Source organism: Panulirus ornatus, chromosome 16 (genome assembly GCF_036320965.1).
Source record: "Panulirus ornatus isolate Po-2019 chromosome 16, ASM3632096v1, whole genome shotgun sequence".
Classification (NCBI taxonomy): domain Eukaryota; kingdom Metazoa; phylum Arthropoda; class Malacostraca; order Decapoda; family Palinuridae; genus Panulirus; species Panulirus ornatus.
The window spans coordinates 8329592-8349824 of NC_092239.1; the positions used below are offsets into that span (position 1 = coordinate 8329592).

The 20233-nt window shown below is 45.4% G+C and overlaps 1 protein-coding gene across 10 annotated transcripts in view; it reads left to right on the forward strand.

The window, feature by feature from the left end:
• Positions 1–20233, forward strand: part of RhoGAP93B (MyTH4 and RhoGAP_KIAA1688 domain-containing protein RhoGAP93B) — a 326788-nt gene that overhangs the window by 238197 nt on the left and 68358 nt on the right. Inside the window, exon 1 of one of the 10 annotated variants that reach the window (XM_071671210.1) lies at positions 12655–12807. The exons of 8 other annotated variants lie outside the window; for them this stretch is intronic. The gene's annotated coding sequence lies outside the window, so the exon portion shown is untranslated. Of the gene's footprint in view, positions 1–12654; positions 12808–20233 lie in introns of those variants that run through there. One more of the 10 variants, XM_071671213.1, reaches the window with a different exon arrangement.

Here is a 20233-nt window from a genome sequence, read left to right on the forward strand (position 1 = left end):
TTTCTGGGCGCTCCGGCATCGACAGACCAACGCCGAATGTGGACCAACCGAGTGGAGGGAGGGCGTTTAGCACGACCCTGAATTGACTACGTGGGTTGATGTGATCGCTTGAGGAGAGGGAGCATGGCAATGCGGACGTGGATGGATGGAATCAACTGAATTATGACATTTCTTGTTTGGACTGCAAACAGAAATATAAAATGTATCATAAAAGAGAAAGTTCGAGAGATGGGGTTCCACGAGTGTAAATCCTTCTTGCATTGTGCAAATAGGTAATTACACACACACACACACACACACACAAACACACACACACACACACACACACACACACGGCTACTGTTATGACCTCCCAGTTCTGTAATATCTGAAATACCTCAACTGTGTATTTTCAGCCGAATGGTTGCCGAAATTCAATAAACCTCAATTTATTTCTTTATGAATTTATATCTCTTCGGATGTTTATACACACACACGCACACGAGAGAGAGAGAGAGAGAGAGAGAGAGAGAGAGAGAGAGAGAGAGAGAGAGAGAGAGAGAGAGAAATGGGGCCCCACAAGTGGTAAATTCCCTCCCCGCACTATACAAATAGGTAACTGGAAAGCCAAGGATCCGCAAGCGAATGCAGTTTATAGCCCTTTATAAACCCTTTGAAAATGTCCTTGTGTTAAGAGTCGTCAAGATCAGGTTGAGGGGTGTCGCATTTACTGAGTGTCTTGAAATCATGGTAGGGAGCTGGGTATCAAGTCTCAGCAACTTTGGCTGTAAAGGGGGGAAAAAAAGCAAAAATGAAAAACACGCCGTTTTCTTTACCTTTGACCTTTCTAGAATACTAGTCTTCATCATTGCTTCACCAGCAGAAATACGTTTACATATTGAACATAATTGAACGTAGGTGAACATACTGTTCACCAGGCGTACTGAATGTTCACTAGATATTGACAACTGTCATGAAACTTGTTAGTTAACGTTTGACCTCCTACACAAGGCTAAAAATAGTCGTAACAAATTTACCATTTGTATTATGTTGGGTAAATGGAAAGACTTTATTATGGTAGGTTTATTTCATGGATATTCGCTGAATGATGGCCAGATAATGGTTCAGAAAAATTGCTTTTTGCAGACTCCTCCTCCCTTTAAAAAAAAAAAACAGCCAAAAATTGTCCAGTCACGTATTTGATATACGTATAGTGTGGGGCATGAGGCTGTAAAGATGTCTTTCTGCTGAATTTCAGAGTGCTGGCTGAATTATGGTCAGGTGACGGTGAAAGAAAGAGCGCATCTCTTTTGCAACTGTTGACACGTGTAGAATGAAATCGCTCGGATGACAAGTTTATTTCGTGCATTGTAGGGTGGGGAGGAGGAGGCTTGTGGAAGAGTATCTCTGGGTTGTGTTTCTCCTCATTTGGTTGGGACTTACAAGTGGCAGCAACTTAGAATATATATTTACCGTGTCCCATGAAGTACTTTTGAAGGTCATAACCATTGAAATGGGTGAAGGCGTGTTGAGCCAAGATACATAACTAAACTTGAAGTTAGTCACTCCCAGGATGAAGGATTTAAGTAAGACCATGATTGTATGGGACTGATAGGAAAAGAAGAGAGCAACCAAACAATACAGACCTCTTTCAAAGGGAGGAAGATAGTTACAGAGCGTTTGGTTTTCCAGAGGACCACTGGAAAACAGAGGGATGTTTATTGTAGAGAAATTTATCGTTTCCTCACTTCGGAGAAAGTGGGAAGCAAGACTTACTCGCACGGGGAGGCGAGCACACGGCAGACTTCAGTCGGATGGTGTGACTTCCGATGGCCGCCAGGCAAAAGTCACGTCGTTGAGGTTGGCCTGGAGGTGTCGCAGGTTCTGAAAGTCCAGAGGGATAGAGGAGTCACCAACGACTGTCCTTGTACAGTATTCCTCCTACGGAAACACTGTTCTTTCTCTTCCTCCCTTGCCCTTCGTTGCCGCAGAAACTATCAGCTTGAAAATGCTTCCGAGATGGCTCCTTGTTCTCATAGTTTCGCCAGGCACATCAGCCACGTGGGGATGTTCCACGTGTTGCTTCAGCCTCCTCCATGTGGTGCCCCTCGCGACCCTGCTGCTGCTGCTGGTCCTGCTCATGAGGTGTCTCACCCCCGATACTCGATACTGAGCCTGCCACCACACCCACATCTCCCCTCACACCACAACCTCCACCACCACCAGTATATAGTAAGGTCAAAGAGTTTAACCCAGGGTTTAATTTCCTCGTATTTCCCGGCCGCGCTCAAAGCTGTGGCAGCGGCGGCCCTGTTGACTGCAAGTGCGTGGCACCAGCTCTCTCTCTCTCTCTCTCTCTCTCTCTCTCTCTCTCTCTCTCTCTCTCTCTCTCTCTCGTCCAGCATGCACAGCAGCCGTCCCAGCTCGCGTCCCCCTCTGGTCACACTCATGTTACATGGTGGCCTCGCATTACAGGCCGGAGTACATGACCTGGACATGGTGGTTTTATCACTGATTCTGCTCGTTGATGAGCATATTTCAGAAACGAACACATGGGGACGTGCAAATTGGTTAGCAAACCACTCTGTTCTCCGCGCTGGTGTGTTGCATTTTGAGCGCCACGATGCAAGTAGGTCGTGGATCATTCGTTAAGTGTGGTGTTGGGTGTTGTAGGCAGGCGACCTCAGGACCCCCGTCTTGCGCTCGTCACCGGGGGGGTGTTGCTCTGGTGCTTGATGTTGCAGAGCATCTGGCGCAGTATCTTGACGCCTCTTGATCCACATACCCAGACAGGAGTGGCCCGGGTTAGAACATAGTGTGGCGCGCGGGTACTGACGGTCGCTAATGCCTGCCACAGAATGCCGACGTTGCTTCAGTCACTTGACAATTTATATGTTCTCATCGTCTTCCTGGCTGCAGTAGAGATGAGTGTCCCGGATCAAGTGTGTTCGATCGTAGTTCGATTGTTCTTCCCATGAGGAAGCGTTGCTGCTGATGTCCAACGTTTGCTTCTCAAATCAGTGAGTTTCCTCTCAAGACCAGATGACTCTGCTCATGGCCAAGTGTTTCTGTCCTTGACGATGTTTCTTTTATTTATGATCGCATGTGTCCTTAGGACCAAATGGCTAAAGGTTTGCCCTTGTGGCCAGTTGTTTCTTTATCAAGATGGTTGTGTCTGCCTGTAGCTCACCGATTGTGTCCATGATCACATACATGTTCAGTGCGTGAGTGAGTGTGTCAAACCATGGGAAAAGTGTGTCAGACCATGGCAAAGTGTGTTTGTCGATGACTTCATGGTTTTTGCTCATGGCCAAATGTGTATGCTCATGATTAAAACTAATACGAATGAACAATTAGTTGAGTTCAACACTACTAATAGACCTCTTTGAAGAACAGAGGGGTTCATGTAGAAGGAGAAAGTGGTAAAATCAGCAGATTACAAGATGTGATTTCTTAGACTAACACTGGGCGATAGGCACTATTGGCGCTTTGGCCCACTTGGAGATGTTAATCACATGAATTATAAAGTTTATGGCCTGAGATCTGGACTCAAATTAGAACAGTTAAGTTCTTATAATGTGAGAGATTAGAGAGCCCTTAAGAAATAGGTGTAAACAAACCCTGCAAGAAATGTCACAGCGCTTTATTGGCAATAAGAAGATCGGTAAAACTTACCATATGAAACTATGTGATGTATGTCATGAAGCTTATTCAATGAACCAATTTTTGAGGCAGTTTATGTCATGAATATCACAGTCCAGCGAAGTCTAACAGACCCTCTGCAACTTCTGGATGAGCATGGGGGTACAACACGAGAAACGAGCTGATGATCCCGGCACAAATCACATCAGTGGTGAACACAACACAGGAACTGTGAGTCTGCACTGATGATGGGTTGCGTATTGAGAGCTTTCAAAAGGAGAGAAGCAAAGCCAATAACGACAGGGTTGAGAGCTCTTGTTGTTCAACCTCTGCTGAATGAATGCTGTTTTAGCACGTCTGTGGATCAGGGTAGGAAACGCTTGTACTACCGGAATAGCAGACACACTGGCCTTTTCGGAAAGGGACTTGAACTCTTTCTTCGAAGACATACTAGACCAACCAGGTTGAACAACGAGAAAAGAAAGATCAAACAGCTCGGTGAACCGGGGAAGCTTGGTCGCAGATTACACTGGTGGGGTAGCAAGCAGCCCCGGATCTAAATTGAAGTATAAGTACAGTACAAGTAGCTGCTTTTAGACACTTACTACCAATTACTTTCTCAGATGTTCTTCCTCGTAGCGCTCTGTGTGTGTGTGTGTGTGTGTGTGTGTGTGTGTGTGTGTGTATGTGTGTGTGTGTGTGTGTGTGTGTGTGTGTGTGTGTATGTGTGTGTGTGTGTGTGTGTGTGTGTGTGTGTGTGTGTTCAGTCTTCATCATGCGGTTTATAGCACTTCAGCCGTGCTTTTGGTGGGAAATGGATGTTAAGGAAGGAGGCCTAATGCTTGACTGACTGCTGAAGCAGCTGCCTGTTAGCTGCGCCTGCATGACGGTACGACCCTTGAGCACCGTGGTTGTAACCGTAGGGCATGACGGCTTGGATTTTGGTCTCACCCTTAAGGGTCAGGATAAAGGCAACGGTCTCATACCCAAGGGCCTTATCGTCGCTTACAAGGGGTTAAGTGCATCTGGCCCTGACAACCAATTTTCCTTTTTATGTGCAGATATTTATATGCCTTCGTCGGAGGGAGAACAAACTGTCTTTGCTTAGTGTCTGATATACTTCCTTCTCTTCCCAGCAGCCAGCACCCTAACCCTGGCCTTTGGCTTGAGCCATAAGGATCAGATCAGAGGCCAATGGTGCCGAGGGTGTAGTGAAGATGGTCATTGTGGCGCGTCTCTTAATGAACGCGATTGTGATAGGGGCGAAGTTGATGTAGAGGGCAGTGGATCAAGGCTCTACGGCCAAGAGGAAGATGAGAAGCTTAATCCCTGTCTCAGCCATCCAACATGCCATGTCGTGGGCATGGGTGTTAGAGACACTCGACAGACGAGTGTTTAAGAGTTATAGGTAATTACGAGTTATAGGTAATTATGAAGGGTAGCTGCGGGGATGAGACTTAACTCCCTCTATCCCTTGGCGCCTTTACTGGGGGGCTGTCGCGGTCAGCCTTTGCGCGAGACACTCCCACCGTGTTAGTGCTGGTCCACTCGGCCTGAGTGTTACTGTGTGACGGAATGATGCCACTGAGCGGCCGCTGGTGATACTGGCACGCCTCACACCCAGCACCAGACTCCCGTTACTAAGCACTGTGCTGAGGAGGTGGGTGGGGGGTGCAAGTGGAGGGAGCACAAGGCCATCCGTTGAGTGCTGCTACGCCGCCACCGTCAGTACAGTGGACCGACCGTCTGGACTCCCACATGTCACAGTGTCATAACTCAATCAAGCGGATCTATAGACTTGCATAACAACAGTGTGCCAAGCACTCAGTACGCCTGCCAGCGTTTTGGAATGTCATAGGAGAAGACTGCGAATTCTAAACCCAACTTTTTACTCTCAGCAGCAGCTGACAAGAAGGTTTCCGTGCATAGCCAAGGTTTGTGTGTGTATACTAATTTCCTGCTCTCTCTCTCTCTCTCTCTCTCTCTCTCTCTCTCTCTCTCTCTCTCTCTCTCTCTCTCTCTCTCTCTCTCTCTCTCTCTCTCTCTCTCACACACACACACACACACACACACACAGAGTAGTGGTTAGCGTTACTGATCATGGGTCAGCATGGGCCCACTTTGGGGTCGAACCCACATGGGTTCGATCGTGGGCGCTGCGGTGCACTCACAACATACCTAGGGGTTCATCCTCTCCCCGTAACACGCAAATTGTAATCATGTCATATATGATACAACAATAGGCTACAGTTGATCATGTAAAGCTCTGGTTTGAATATGGTAAATGAGGAATTTAAGAGAACATGAATGACACGGGACTTCGAGAGCAAGATATACTTGTTGGCACTACACAAACCTCAACAATTTCTTTGGCAACCTGAACTAGGAAATGGAGTGTCATTGTGGTGAAAAGATTCATTGAAATTTGCGATGACAAAGACACACGGGAAGGTTAACAGAGATGGAGGATTGCTGTAGTAAAAGATGCCACAAAGCAAAGGACCTTACTCGCGACGAAGATACAAGCCGGACAACCCCAGCCAGCCAGCATTTGTTACATGTAAGAGAGAGCAAGGAACAAATATACAGCGGGATAGAAAAGTGGGACAACGAAATTTTGAAAAGAATGTTGACAAGTCAGGAGTAAGTCCAAGACTTTTCCCGAACTTCATCGTTAGTAAATTGGCAGTCAAAAGCAGCCAATCAGGCTAAAGGGGTACAGGGAGAATAGTTGGAGAGGTTGATTTAAGTACATGCAAGGACCTGAACGATAAGTTCAGAAGTTCGCAGTGGAAGACATCGTAGCCCCAACATCAATGAGATGGAATGTAATGGTCTCAGAAAGCTTTGAGATATCTAGTAAAGACATTGGGAGAGAGAAAGGCTCTTGACCCATACAAGGTTCATTGGTCCAGATGAAATGTCACCATTAGTGCTGAAGATTTGTGCAGATGCGCATGTCAGACCTCTTTTGAGATACAAGACGTCGCTGGGGAAATGCAAAGTGCCCAGTGAGTGGAAAAGGGCAAACATCATACCTGTAAGATAGGAGACTGGGAAGAGGCGTTGAACACAGGCACAGAACAGTTACAGGACAGCATACACAGTTTTAAAAAAAAAGTTGTTTGATTGCACAGAATGCTCAGTAGCTGTGGGCCCCACGAATTTTTACTTAAAAAGTCCCTCCTTGTACAGTTCAAATAGGCAGCTACGTAATTCAAGACGCACAAACCAAAATAGACAGATTAGAGCACCGTGTGAGCTGGGTAGCGCAAATATTTATTGTGTCATTATTTTACGAGCAAGATGGTTAAGCCGAGATTGTTGTTTCAAAACAGTGTTGATAACGGTATGAAGTAGAATGGGCGAGTGATGAACGTGTTCTTGTCCCAGTGAGGGAAGAACATTCCCGTGATTCTGTAACGAGGAGTGAGGACAGAGTGAAGTGTTTAGCCAGCTGGTGGCGAGCAAATAAATGGTTGGGGGGGGCAGAGTGGGAGGGGGACTAGTGATGGCCCAGCATTCCTGGCCTCAACAGTGGCCTTGTCCCTGTACCACTATACTATGCTGAGGGCTTCACCCTCTTGGACACCAGTCTTATCTTCCCACACGTGCTCTTCTGTTGCTCGCTTGGACACCAGTCTTATCCTCCCACATGTGCTCTCCTGTTGTTCGCCAGGATAACCTCTGGCCCGAGGGGAAAACGCTTAAGGCGCCAGCCATCCCGTGGGACGTGGTGATGCGGTCACAGGTGGTACATTGTACTCTGGTCGTCCATGCAGCAAGAACCTTTGACATTGACATACCGATCCTGTTGCCACACTACACATTACTCTTAGTCCTTCCAGTAGGAGGAGCCTTCACCTCTGACATACACTCTGGCCCATAGAGATGTACAAGGGCCTTTACCGTTAATATAAGTAAGGGCGTTGGGGATGTCAGGCGATGGTCAGCATTAAAGTTTAGTATTTGCACAAACTGATGTGTGTATGTGTGTGTGATGGACGTACCCCCTTCAGATGTTGACGGGGGTGAAGATGATGGCCGTCGTGCCACTTCCTGCGGGATGCTACAAGTGAAGAGAGGATTGAAGAAGTGAGCAGAGTGATCGTCTGGCTTCCCGGAGATGTGTGTTGATCACGCGGTGTGCCGCAGCGTTACCGTGGTTCACTTCACAGACCGCTTGAGCACGACGGTACGACTCTGGGGCCGATATCGTGATGATGACCTTTGGTATGATAGCTTGATCATTGACCTAACCTCCAGAGAGTCAGGTCAGAGGCCAGACCTCTGTCCCCGTCGCCAAGAGATTAAAGTAACATCGTGGGACATGTATTAGCATCTAATACCCATGTGTGTGGCGAGTGAAATTAAAAGTTTCAGTTACTCTAATTATGTGGAACATCATATGAAAAAAAATCGCGTAAATAACTAACGAAATTTAATTAGGAATGATTAGAAATAAAAAGTCTCACAGAGTCGCCTCTGTTACATTATAGAGGTGTCTCTCCTTACAGTCCAAACTTTAATGTAACATGAACGCCTTCATGTACTCTGGTCTGACATGTTTAATTACAGGCACACAAGATGCGGCTGCTAGTGACGCACACTCTATCAGACTAGCCCCTTGTATACTCTATTTATAATGGTCTCCCGTGAATAATATCAGCATTCCTAAGACTGAAATTCCCAAGGGTGGAAGGTCTTAGCCTAGGATGCATAAGTCTTCACGTTTTAAGGTGTATGAGTTGCTGGGGTATACCTATTTATCTTGAAAGTATACCTTTATATTCTGAACTTTGGGGGATTCGTCTGGCTTCCATTTAAGTAAAGCACTCAACTCAGACACAGATTAACCTGTGTGGTTGTGCGGTTGAAGCCAATGTTAACACCAACAAAATTGATGACATTGGATTTTTTTTTTTATTTTTCCTATAGCAACAGAAGCGATCAGCAGAATTAACCGCTATATAACCGCGCTGGTTCTAGTAATAAAACCATATATAACCAGAGTATGTGACGGATTTATATTGGTTCCCTTCCAAAACTTTCTTTTCGAGAGAAAATGTACCCCAACCACCTGGTTGCAGTCAGGAATATACCTAAAATATGGACATGTACGATAGTCTGACGTGGAAATTTGCTTCTTGTTATCTGTCTTGATTTGGAGGTGAAATTAACGCTTGTAGAGTCTGTGATGTATCGCAGTAGTGAGCATGCGCGAGTATAAAAACGTCTTTGGAAGGTTCCCTGGACGTATCCATAAGAAAACGTGTTAGCTTTTTCTAAGGTGTACCAGACTCGCCAGGTTGCACATGATATAATTAGACACCCACAGCAACAAACAGCCTGGTAGACCACGCCCTCATCAGGGCAGCATGATCATAGACCTACACACACGAACCTTGCCTTACATGTCGATTTCGGAGGTCTACAGCTGTGCTGCTTCGCTGGTCAACCAGGCTGATGGAGGCAGCGGCCCACGGGCCTCTTGTAAGCACAGTATCATGCATGACTGGTCTGTTACACCTAGCATATACGTATGTAGGGCCTTCTTAGATTTCTTGACTATACACCTATAGTGTTCCAGATGTCTACAGACGATGTACTAGTCTTGGACCCCGGATGTGTGATATTTTACAGATCCTTCCATGCAGTCTGTCGTGGCAATAAGAAACTGTTTTTGAGTTTAGGTTGGGAATTATGCTATCCAGGATTTTCCAGTAATATGTAATGATGTACTTTCTCCCATCTCAATGTAGCCTTCTTGATTTCAGCCCCTACAGCTATATAGTTCGCGCTGCGAAAGACCTCTGCGTAGTTCCTGACTCTTGCGGTTTCGCCGGCCGCATGAAAGGCGATGTTAGCACGGGGCAGTACTCGCTACTGGAAAACATCAGTTTCTTGAAGAGCTTCATCACCGGCTTTTCCTCTCTTGGCTGAAAGACGGTAAAAACCCAGCCAGTTGCACTGTTGTATTTCCAGGAAGCAATGGTCGTGAAAGCGATTGTTCGAAGTCTCGCGGTGTCCGTTTTTGTCTGGTATTCTGTACTGTTCTTTATTTATTTAATTCCACCATAACTGAGTATTTGCAACGCATCACACACACACACACACACACACACACACACACACACACACAAAAAGAAGCTTTTACTAACTTGGTTTGTCAGTTTGTTATTTCGCATTGTCAACGGCTTATGAAATTTTTCTAACAAATTCCAGTATCTGCCGATGATATAAGACTGTGGATCGTTGCTGCCTTGGTGTCACAACGAGAATGAGAAACAGTATAAGGGCAGTTATTAATATTTGTTAGGGAACTGACCTTTTAACCTCAGAGGCATTGGAAATTCGTGTTGTAATCGGTTCGTTAAGAGGTTGTAGTTCCACCTTATAACATTTTCAGTTTTCCGCATCTTTCGTATTCTGTGGGTCACATTTATCAAGAGCTTTAGCAGTGTGTGTGTGTGTGTGTGTGTGTGTGTGTGTGTGTATCACATCAACCATTTAGTATGTTGTTCTCCAGTGCCTCTAGGATTGTAGTGACCAAGCAGCTGCGAGAGAAGTATGATCTTTCCGCCATGAAGCCAAGTTGTTTGGGTTATGTAAATTATTTGATTCTGAGAAGTTCGTCAACAAACATCTTAAGACACGAAAGTCTTAATTTGGGACTTCAGTGTTGTTTGTTGGTTTTTCTTCTGTGGGGATATTATTACTTTGTTTCGTCCTGTGTGTGTGTGTTAGTGGGACGATGATGTGAGTTAGTTTCATGTTTTCTAATATTATGCCACAGTGTGGGCTTTCCGTCTCGTTAGTTTCATGTTTTCTAATTATTATGCCATAGTGTAGGCCTTCGTTCTAGAGGATGGTTAATACTAGTGTTGGTGGTGTTTTGCAATTTATTAAAAGGACAGAGGTCCAGTAAAGCTTTCGAAATCCTGTGGTGAGGCTTGCTATTTGTAACGTAGGGGAAATCCTATTTAGGAAGAAGTCGTGTGGATTACTTACCTTTAAGGCGATTTTTTACCCATGTATACAATAGGGAAGGATATATTGTGGACTCTCTCTTGTTCAGTCGGAATATGAGTGTCGAAACACCATAAAAAAAAAGAATGTCTGGAAAAGTTGACGGCAGAGACGCTCCACACATGCGCGTGACGAGTGAACGAGAATGGTGTAGCCTAGTCTCTATGTGTGTAGGTGAAGAAATGAAACGGGAGATCCTATCTGGCCACATTAGTCTCAGCAAAGGGGAGCAACAAACCTGTCATCAGAGAGTGAGCATAGGCATAAAATCTCATAGAGGGAAAAAAAAGAGGAGCAAAGTGTCTGGTCAGTTGAAGGGGGAAAAAATTACTTCTTACGTAAGCTTGCGCGAAGGACAAGCAGTAACAGTAGCCCGCTAAGCAAAAAGTAAGAAAAATAAAAGAATCGTAATGCTTTTAATGTTAAGTGAAATCGCAGGGATTAGAAGGGCAGCAGTGAGATACAGTGTTCAGGTAGACAAGAAAAACCGTCTGAAGATATATAATCCAGTGACTTCTTGGGTAATGATTTCATCACTGCATCACACAGCTGATGTCACCACTAAACCATGAGACCTGTAGAGGTCCAATGACGGCATGGCCATGGATTCTACTACAGGACCAGGCTCTTGGAACGCTTGCCTTACAAAGACATGTACAACTGTAATAATACGGATATAGTAAATTGTACATCTGTAACAATACGGATATAGTAAACATCCTCTCGGGAGAGAGACCTTGTCTGATGCTGTCCCGCCGAGTCTTGAGCTGACTCACGTAGCTTCAGATTGTGGAGTAGGAGTAAAGCAATTATAGCAGATTGTCGAATTTTTGCAAAGTCCGACAATATAAAGTGACGGGATCCTTTTATTGCTCTCGCCGGCTGTCTATCGTTCTGGTAAGTTGTTCAGGTGGTTTGGAATAAAGAGATACTGAAATGTGTTGTATCCTGCTTGTTGATAAACATTGGAAGGTCTGTTTCACAGTCTGCACTCGAAGATCATTTCCATTTTGGTATTGTACACGCAAGAGACTTGAAAATACCACGAATAGTACAAAGGAGGGCGGGCCTTCCTAAGGCAAAGACCCGGGCTAAGCTGAGAGCTGACGATTTGCAACCGCGAATAATGTGCACAAGCATCACGCAAGCCAGAGAACTGACGACTGTAACAACAGCAAGTATCATACGCTCTTTAAGAGAAGGCATTTTAAAGGCCTTATCGTGGAACTGCTTAGCTTTCTATCTTCAGAATATTGTGATGGATAATGACCAGATAGTGAAGGGAATCAAGATTTCACCGGATAAATAACAACAGAGTTTATCTGATCTGCTTATGGGACCGCGACCTCATAGAGACTGATTTGAGGAACATACTGGCCCCAGACCAAACTTTGAAGTTAAAGTCGAACCTCAAAAATCGAAGTAGGATGTATCTAACGTAAGGTACACCACTTTCCTCACACACCACCACCACCACCACCACCACCTCCTCCTCCTCCTCCTCCTCCTCTTGCTTTACCAGCTATTCATTATTATTCATGTCTTTCCTCTTCTTTTCCTTCGTCTTTGTCGTGGTGACTGTCCTCTCCAGTCGCATCTAGAGCCATTCATGACAGTCTACCAGCGCCACCAACAACAACAACATCAAAGACTACACCAACATTACAAACAGCCGTGCAAACATCACCAGAACCAACACCGTTATCACCACCACCACCACTACATGCAACGGCCACATGATCACCAAGACAGACTGCACCAGCAGCACCACCCACACTATGTTCTCACTGGCACCCCGGCTCCTCCCAGATGCCCGTTCGTCTCTGGCCCCACACTCCCTCCCTCTGTTTCATTACTTTAATCGACCGTACCTAACGCTAGCATGAGAACACTACGGGTGGAATAATGTGGCATAAGTTGTATAGATACAGCTGTTGATTAGTAGTGTGTGATGTATGTTGTTTGGTGAGGACAGAGAGGGAGAGTGGGCGCGGCAGAGGGCCGCTGGCAGCGAGGTGGGCGGGGTGGGTCGACGGTGCCCACCAGCTTCCCGCCTGCCTTGACAGTCGCCCATCTACTGTGCCCCTGTGTGCCACCGCTCCGCTTCGCTCCTCCCACAAACGCACTACTGTCTCTGAACCGAGGCAGAGGGAATACGTAATTCATGAAACTGATTGCCCACTTACCAGAAGGAGATTTCATGAATATCTTTGCCATGAATGTGTAGCTAGAGCCTCCACTGGTCTTCGTGATATCGTGCGTGAAGGGATGATGATTTACGTGATTAGTGCGTGTTACTGAGTCGTCGGTCATTGTTGTGAAACGAAAACTTCCGTCTGTTGGTTAAACCCTTGAGCTAGAGGGCAAGGCCCTTGAGGACGACGGTGTGATCCTTGTGCACAGCGTTGCTAGCCTTTGGATATGATTACCAGACTCATAGGTCAGGTCGGAGTCAGGAGCAACATACCCAAGGGTCGTAACGATGTGCTCAAGGGGTTGAGCAAAGTACATGAAGTATATTTGTGTTTGGAAGGAAGACGTAGTTGTTGTGCCATGCGAGCCAGTGTTAACATAACGGGCAGCTGGTGTAAGAACCATCCCCCGTGGCCCAGCTGGTCGCTCTGACGCCATCTGGCTGGGTATGTGGCGTAGCAGACGACCACTGTGTTTACAAGAGGTACTGCATGATGACTGAGGCCATCACTGTTTACTTGGGGTTATTCTGAGCCAGGCCTGGCGTTGCTCGCCACCCTATCTGCCTTACCTTCCCATCCCTGGCCCCTCACGCACCACCATGTTAACAACTTACCTGCTACCACCGGCTTCTTTTTATGCTGGATAGCCTGCGATGCTCTTGCTAATGAGACTACGATGCTCCTGCTGTTGGGTTACGATGGTCTTACTAGTGGGGCCATGATGTTCCTGCTGATGAGGCTTCGATGCTCCTGCTTGTGAGGCTACGATGCTCCTGCTAGTTAGGTTACGATGCTCTTACTGGTAAGGTTACATTGCTCCTGCTGGTGATGCTGCGATGCTCCTGTTGTTGAGGCTAAGATGCTCTTGCTGTTTAGGGTACGATGCCCTTGCAGTGGAGGCTTCAGTGTTTGCTGGCGAGGCTACGATGCTCATGCTGGTGGGGCTACGCTGCTCATCTGGTGGGACTGAGCTCTTCCTGCTGTTGACGCTCCGTCTGCTGATGGTGAGACTTGGACGCTGCTGTTTGTAAGGCTACAACGCAGCTGCTGTTAGGGGTCTCTTTTCTCCTGGGAATAAAATTCTGAATTTTTGGAGCCTACAACACTACAGTTGGTAAGGTTGCGTCGCCACCGCTGGTAGATATTGGTTAGGGTTGCTGGAGAGTTCGTATGCTGCTGTCGGCGAAGTTAGGTCATTCTTGTTGGTGAGATTAGGTAACTGCTGCTGCTAGTGTTACAAGGCTGCTTAAGCTTTGTGACTAGCTAGTGAGGTAGTGTAAGTCACTGTTGTTGGTGATGCTTTGTGACCACTGTTGTCACTGCTGTTGCTAAAAATGTCACCCGCTGGTGTGATGGTGCCACTGCTGCTTGTAGGGCTTTGTTGCTGCTGCTAGTGGCGCTGTTTCACTGCTTTCCTATTCCTCAAGTTGTCTTCGGGGGACTTTTGCCCTCACAGTTCAGACTGTTTAAGTTTCAGAGTCGAGCAGTTTGTCGACCATGCTGTTGGAGGCCGCAGCTTGCAGGCATACGTAACAAATACATTATAGTCTGATCTGGTACACTTGGCAAATACTTGTCTAGGCTCTTAGATTTTTCAGCTCTGCACCCTCCTTGTTTCTGATGGATGCTGGCAAAGTGTCGAACAGTCTCGGGGCCCGGATGTTCAAGGTGTTTGCTTTTGTTGATGATGATTGCGCCTCTTGATTTCTTTTGTTACTAATTATGCCTTTTGATCTTTTTTATAATTGCACCTCTTGATTTCTTTGTCGTTGATAATTGCGCCTCTTGATTTCTTTTATTGTTGCAAATTGCGCCTCTTGATTTCAGTGGTAATATTCTGCTTTCCATGACTATCTTGCCAATAGGGAACTGTTTTTGGCATTAGACTGGGTACCGTGCCTTCCAGGGTTTTAGAGGATTAAAACATGATATACCTCCTGTCTGCTTGTCCAGAGAGTATAGCCCCACTGATTCCAGTAGTTCCCAGTAGTTCCGATGCTTTCTGCATCAAAATGTTCAGTGAAAGATCTTCACACTATCCCACAATCAAAAACAGCGGTTGTATCGTAGGCATTTTGTGTGCAGTGACAACGTGGTCAACATGTAACATTCGCAGAATTTGTATATATCGCATCAGCGTAATGTGCTGACGGTCGATAATTTTTTTTTAAATTAATTCTCATCCTCATTAGTCGGGTGGAGCGATGAGTCAAAGTTTCAAAACAGCAGGGATGATATCCAGAACATTTTGTTTAGATGATGTTTAGTGCTAATGGTGTTTTGAATTTTTCTTTATAAAAGATTGAGTTTCAAGAGTCTGATCCTGGGGCAGAGTGTGTTTTCAGTGGCCCCCTTGAAATCCTGACTAACTGATGAGGTCTGCTCTGTTTATATGGCGGGTTTTCTCTTCTTTGCGGTGACTTTTTTTCTTGTCACTCTTTGCAGTGAATTCTTTTTCTTGTCACTCGTTTGCGCCCCGTCTACGGGAGCGTCTCGTTCGATCTGGGCTGAACCTCCTGTAATTTTCCCCTCTTTGGTATGTGTGTGGGTCGCATGTTTGGAGTACTTCTGTCCTCATGCATGTCAGACACCCCGGTAGTGTTTAGATTCTGGGACGTGGTTCTCGGTGTGTGGCAGACATCTCATTGATTGCTTCTTGCTGGTGGGGTTGTCTCACTGCAGCTGGTGAGGCTTGGTCACCTATATTTATGAGGCTATCGCTGCTGTCAGTGAGACTGCCTCGTTGGTGCTGGTTGGCCTTGATCACTGCCGTTGTTGAGACTGTGCCACTGTTGCTGGTGAGGGCTGTGTCGCTGGTGCTAGTGAGGCTGTGTCTGCTGCAGAATAGGAGGTGTGATCATACTGCTCCTTCCCCACGTACTTGCCTTACAACATGTATCAAAATTACACCCTGTCGGGCACCCTTACCCTCCAGGCATCCCCCGTTAAACTTCCCTCCCTGTGTATGTTCCTATTCACACCTTTGTTGAAAATCAAAGAGGAACAGGTCGATATTGTTTTTCGACGGTTCTTATGAGATTATGGATTGGCGCCCCATTAACGAGGGGGTTTGACCAGAGACCGTTCGAAAGGCGGGACTTCAATCTCCCACCGAGCCCATCTCTCACACTTGTTTGTATGGTTAATCATTGCACGGCTTAAGACTATTTGCTGTAGTGAAGAGATACGTAGCTCTAATTTACTTGTCTCTTCAGACACACACACACACACACACACACACACACACACACACACACACACACACACACACACTTACAACCTAAATATGCTAGCAGACGATGCAAAGGTCATGAGGAAAGTTAAGAAATTGAAGGATTGCATCTCCTTACAAGGGGACCTTGACAGTCTCTGCAGTTGGTGTGATACAGGTTGATGAAAATTGAAAATGATGAAGATGGGTCACAGTGAAGGAAGACCTCGATATGATTATCAAGTAGCATGAAAGAGACGACAGGAATCTGTGTTACAGAGAGACTTCGAAGTCGACATTGTCCCTTACCTGTCGCCAGAGTCCTTACCTTAGGAGTTAGTTAAGAAGGCCAGCTGGTTGTTAGCAAATACTAGAATAGCATCCAAGGTCGAAGCAAAGGAATTATTCAGCAAGGCCAGAACTGTAATATGCTGCTCAAGTTTGGTCACCGCATCTAAGAATTACAAAGAAGTAATAGGAATCCAGTGGAGAGCAAATATTTATTGTACCAGAATTTAAACAGATGAATGACAGGGAAAAGCGAGAGGATATTGAAATTGCTCACCATGGAACAGAAAAGAGTGAAGGGTGATATAAACACAACTTTTACATTTTTAAAACGTATGGATGACATATATAGTGAACACTCATTTGAGAAATGTAGGGACAGAACAGCGAGAGGACAAGACTGTTAATGTAAACATCAAATAGAAATTTAAAAAGTTCTATGATAGTAGACAATGTTCAAGAGATGGGGGCCGCACGAGTGGTAAACTCCGTGGTAAACTCCATCCCCCTTACAGTACAAATGTGTAACTACACACACTTAGAGAGGTGGATGAATAGAATAAGCTGATTGAACAAACTAGATGTGGACCAAATACACGAGTTTAAAGAAATTTGATAGCAGAGAGAGTCCAGGAGATGGGTATCGGAACTCCCTCCACGTACAGTTTCGTTTATCTGTACACACTCGAATATTCACATTCCAATTTACGTAACTCAGTTTCGGTCTCTTCACACATGTTGATTTAGTTGATTGCTTCCCTGTTCGTTCTCACAGTGAGCGCTACGCGCTACTTTTGCCTCAGGCAAAATCTCGTTTTATGTGGGTAAATACTCTGTCCCTCAGAGAAAAATATGAATAGGGACAGAGTCACAGACGGGTACGGAGGGAAAAGGAAACGAGAATAAAGAGGATGGTGAAAATGGGCTGTGCTTGGCGCTTGGAGGTGTGTGTGTACAGTCAACAAAAAGAGTATATGTATATATCGTTACTCTTGCCGTGCTCGACATTTTAAAACACAAGACGAAAGAGTTCTTTTATACTGCCCTGGGTTTCGTCAGTGTTGGTATTCCTGCTTTCCTTATTAGGCTATGTTCACAAGATAAGAATGCTTACGGTTGGAGGGAATTACCAGATACGTCTGTATTCTTACTGACTGTTCTCTGAAAACCTTCTTGTGTTTGCTAGTAAAATTTACCTGTGTTAAATTTGTTCAAAAAAAAAGAGAGAGAATTTGATAAAATTGAAAAGAAATATACGGCTTGAAAAGTTTGGAAAATCTGGCAGAGCTCTGAATTTCACAATTCAAAACAAAAACATTACATTTTTGCATCGTCACATTTTCGCTCTTCTGGATGCAGTTTCGCTATCATATGTGCGTTCCATTCCCTGTAGAAGTACTCTTGAATGGGATAGCCACAACTGCCATACCCAACAAGTCTGATTCGTTTATATTGTTCCTCTCTTTTGAACATTTACGATCGTTCATGCTCCAAATTCCTGTAATTTCAGGAAAATCAGCTTGAAGTGGTTAGATAGCTCTCCCTCGAGCAAAACAGTGATGTCCTTATATGATTCGTTACATCAACTCTTCGTTTTTTTTTTTTTTTATCTTTCTTCATTACTTTGGGAAGTGGCGGCCCCTCACTTTAACCACCCAATATTCTTTGCCTTAGCATGGAACGAATAATTCTTCAAATAGATATCACAAGATTAGAGACTTCCACTTATTTGTCCGATTTCATGTAAGAAATAAATTTGGATAATTCAGAAGATTTAATTCTGAGAATACGGCATGAAAAAATTTTATACTATAAAGGAAATGCAGCAAATGATCACAAATACCAGCCATACCAAAAAACATCGTTCATTGCTAATTCAATCTGTCACAAGTGTAACGATACTATTTTTGTTGACTGTACATAACAGTTGTGTGGTGGTTACCATTTTTTATTCGTGGGAGACACCTGGTGCGTGGTGGGTGGGTAGTCTCTGTGTCCTGCAGGATACACTTAGTAAACACACTTGGTGAATGATCAGTATGTGTCCTGCGGGAGACACTGTACACATGTGGTGGGTGGGTCGTGTGTATCCTGCAGGAGACAACTGGTGTACACACGTGGTAGGTGGGTGGTGTATGCATCCTGCGGGAGACACCTGGCCCGGCCGTTCTGGCTGGGTGAGTGGCTGCCGGCCTGTGAATTATGCAGGGCTCGGGAGGCGGAGACCTGGTGAACACTAGTGTCTCTTGTTACTTCTCGGCTCCTGTGCCAGGCACACCCACCCTCCCTGAACATGCTCAGGGATGTGTCTAGTAATGGCAAACACTTGAAGAATTGAGCAGTAGTAAAGTGTTTGTGGCTTCCCCTGTCCCTTCCCCCATCCTTCCCTTTGTTCAGAGTCAAATATTTATAGGTCATTAAGAGGGACGCACTTATACAGTATCAGACTGTAATCAATTTGTTCTACACCTGAGGTAATTCATAATTGGTCTCGTCGGCAAATTTTGGAACAAATGCTCGTTACGTATGAAAGAAACACTAGTGCAAGTACAGTGTGCTCGTGGATGGAGATGTGTACCGTGGAAAGTTGGAAACATCTGTTCTAGCCTATTTTTCTACGTGCTGTAATCTGCGTCTGAGAACCGTATTATGTATATTATTAGTTTTTATCATCATAATAGTTATTACTGTTGTTATTAACATAAGTGTTAAATTACCTTTATTTATGTACAAAACAGGGAGGGAGATTTATACTAATATGCATATTTGGACGGAATAGTGGTGGTAGAAAAGCCTCCGAGACGACCAGTGAATGGTGTACGTATTAATGTTCCTACATTTCCTGGAGGTATTGTGGTGATATATGGGTGAAAGCGGGGAGGATGGTTGGTGAGGAGCGATGGGTACGTGGTGTGTGGTGGAGGGGAGGCCGCAGCGTCACAGGTGCTGTAGTATACAGTGGCTGAATTGTTGTTTATTGGTGGTGATTGTGTGGGCAGCTCCCCAGCACCATCCTGCTGCTGCTGCTGCTGCCCTCCCTCCCTCTTGCTCCACCATCTGGCACTGTCTCCAGCGTGTCACACACCGGCTTCCTTTCAGCTCCACCGTCTGGCACGACCTCCAGTGTGTCACACGCCCGCTTCCCTTCTGCTCCACCATCTAGCATTGTCTCCAGTGTTGTCACACGTCCGCCTCCTTCCTGCTCCACCATCTGGCGTTGTCTCCACTGTGTCACATACCCGTCTCTCATGGAGTACTCCTGAACCCTTTCTAGTAAACAGAACTTAATTCCTTACCGTGTAAATTGTGGTTGTCATTAAGTACTGAGAGGGTTTTTCTACGTGCAGGTCTAAATTGCTTGGAACGACAAAAAAATTTGGAGCACAGACTCTTTCATAAAAAACCCTGTCAGTTACAAAGGAGCCGTAAACATTAGACAGAATGGAGTAAGCAGTTGGTGCCTGATTCCAACTCTCTTCCAGCAAGTTTAGTATCAGATTCACACATAGCGGACCTGATGCAACCAAGTTGTGGGATGAAGGCTTGCGGGTTCACCCTCGAATAATTTGACTGATTAGAGACGCATTAGTGCAACTTGGGCTTAGACGTAACACTGTAGGTACAGGCGAAAACTTCGATAATCAATTTAAAATGAACATAAAAAGGAGACTGCAGCACTGAAACTTGTAGCGACGTGAGAACTTATTGTGAGTCTTATCATGCGGAGGTTATCATCGTAGAATTTAGTTTTCCCCTGTGGCATAGTTAGGATTTGTGGGGGGGACGCATACCCATGGCCATGGCTACCCCAGGCTGTTTGTTTACACATGATTAGCAGCAACAGATGGAAGATACCCCACACCAGTTTCTCGGATAGTCGTGCCCATCT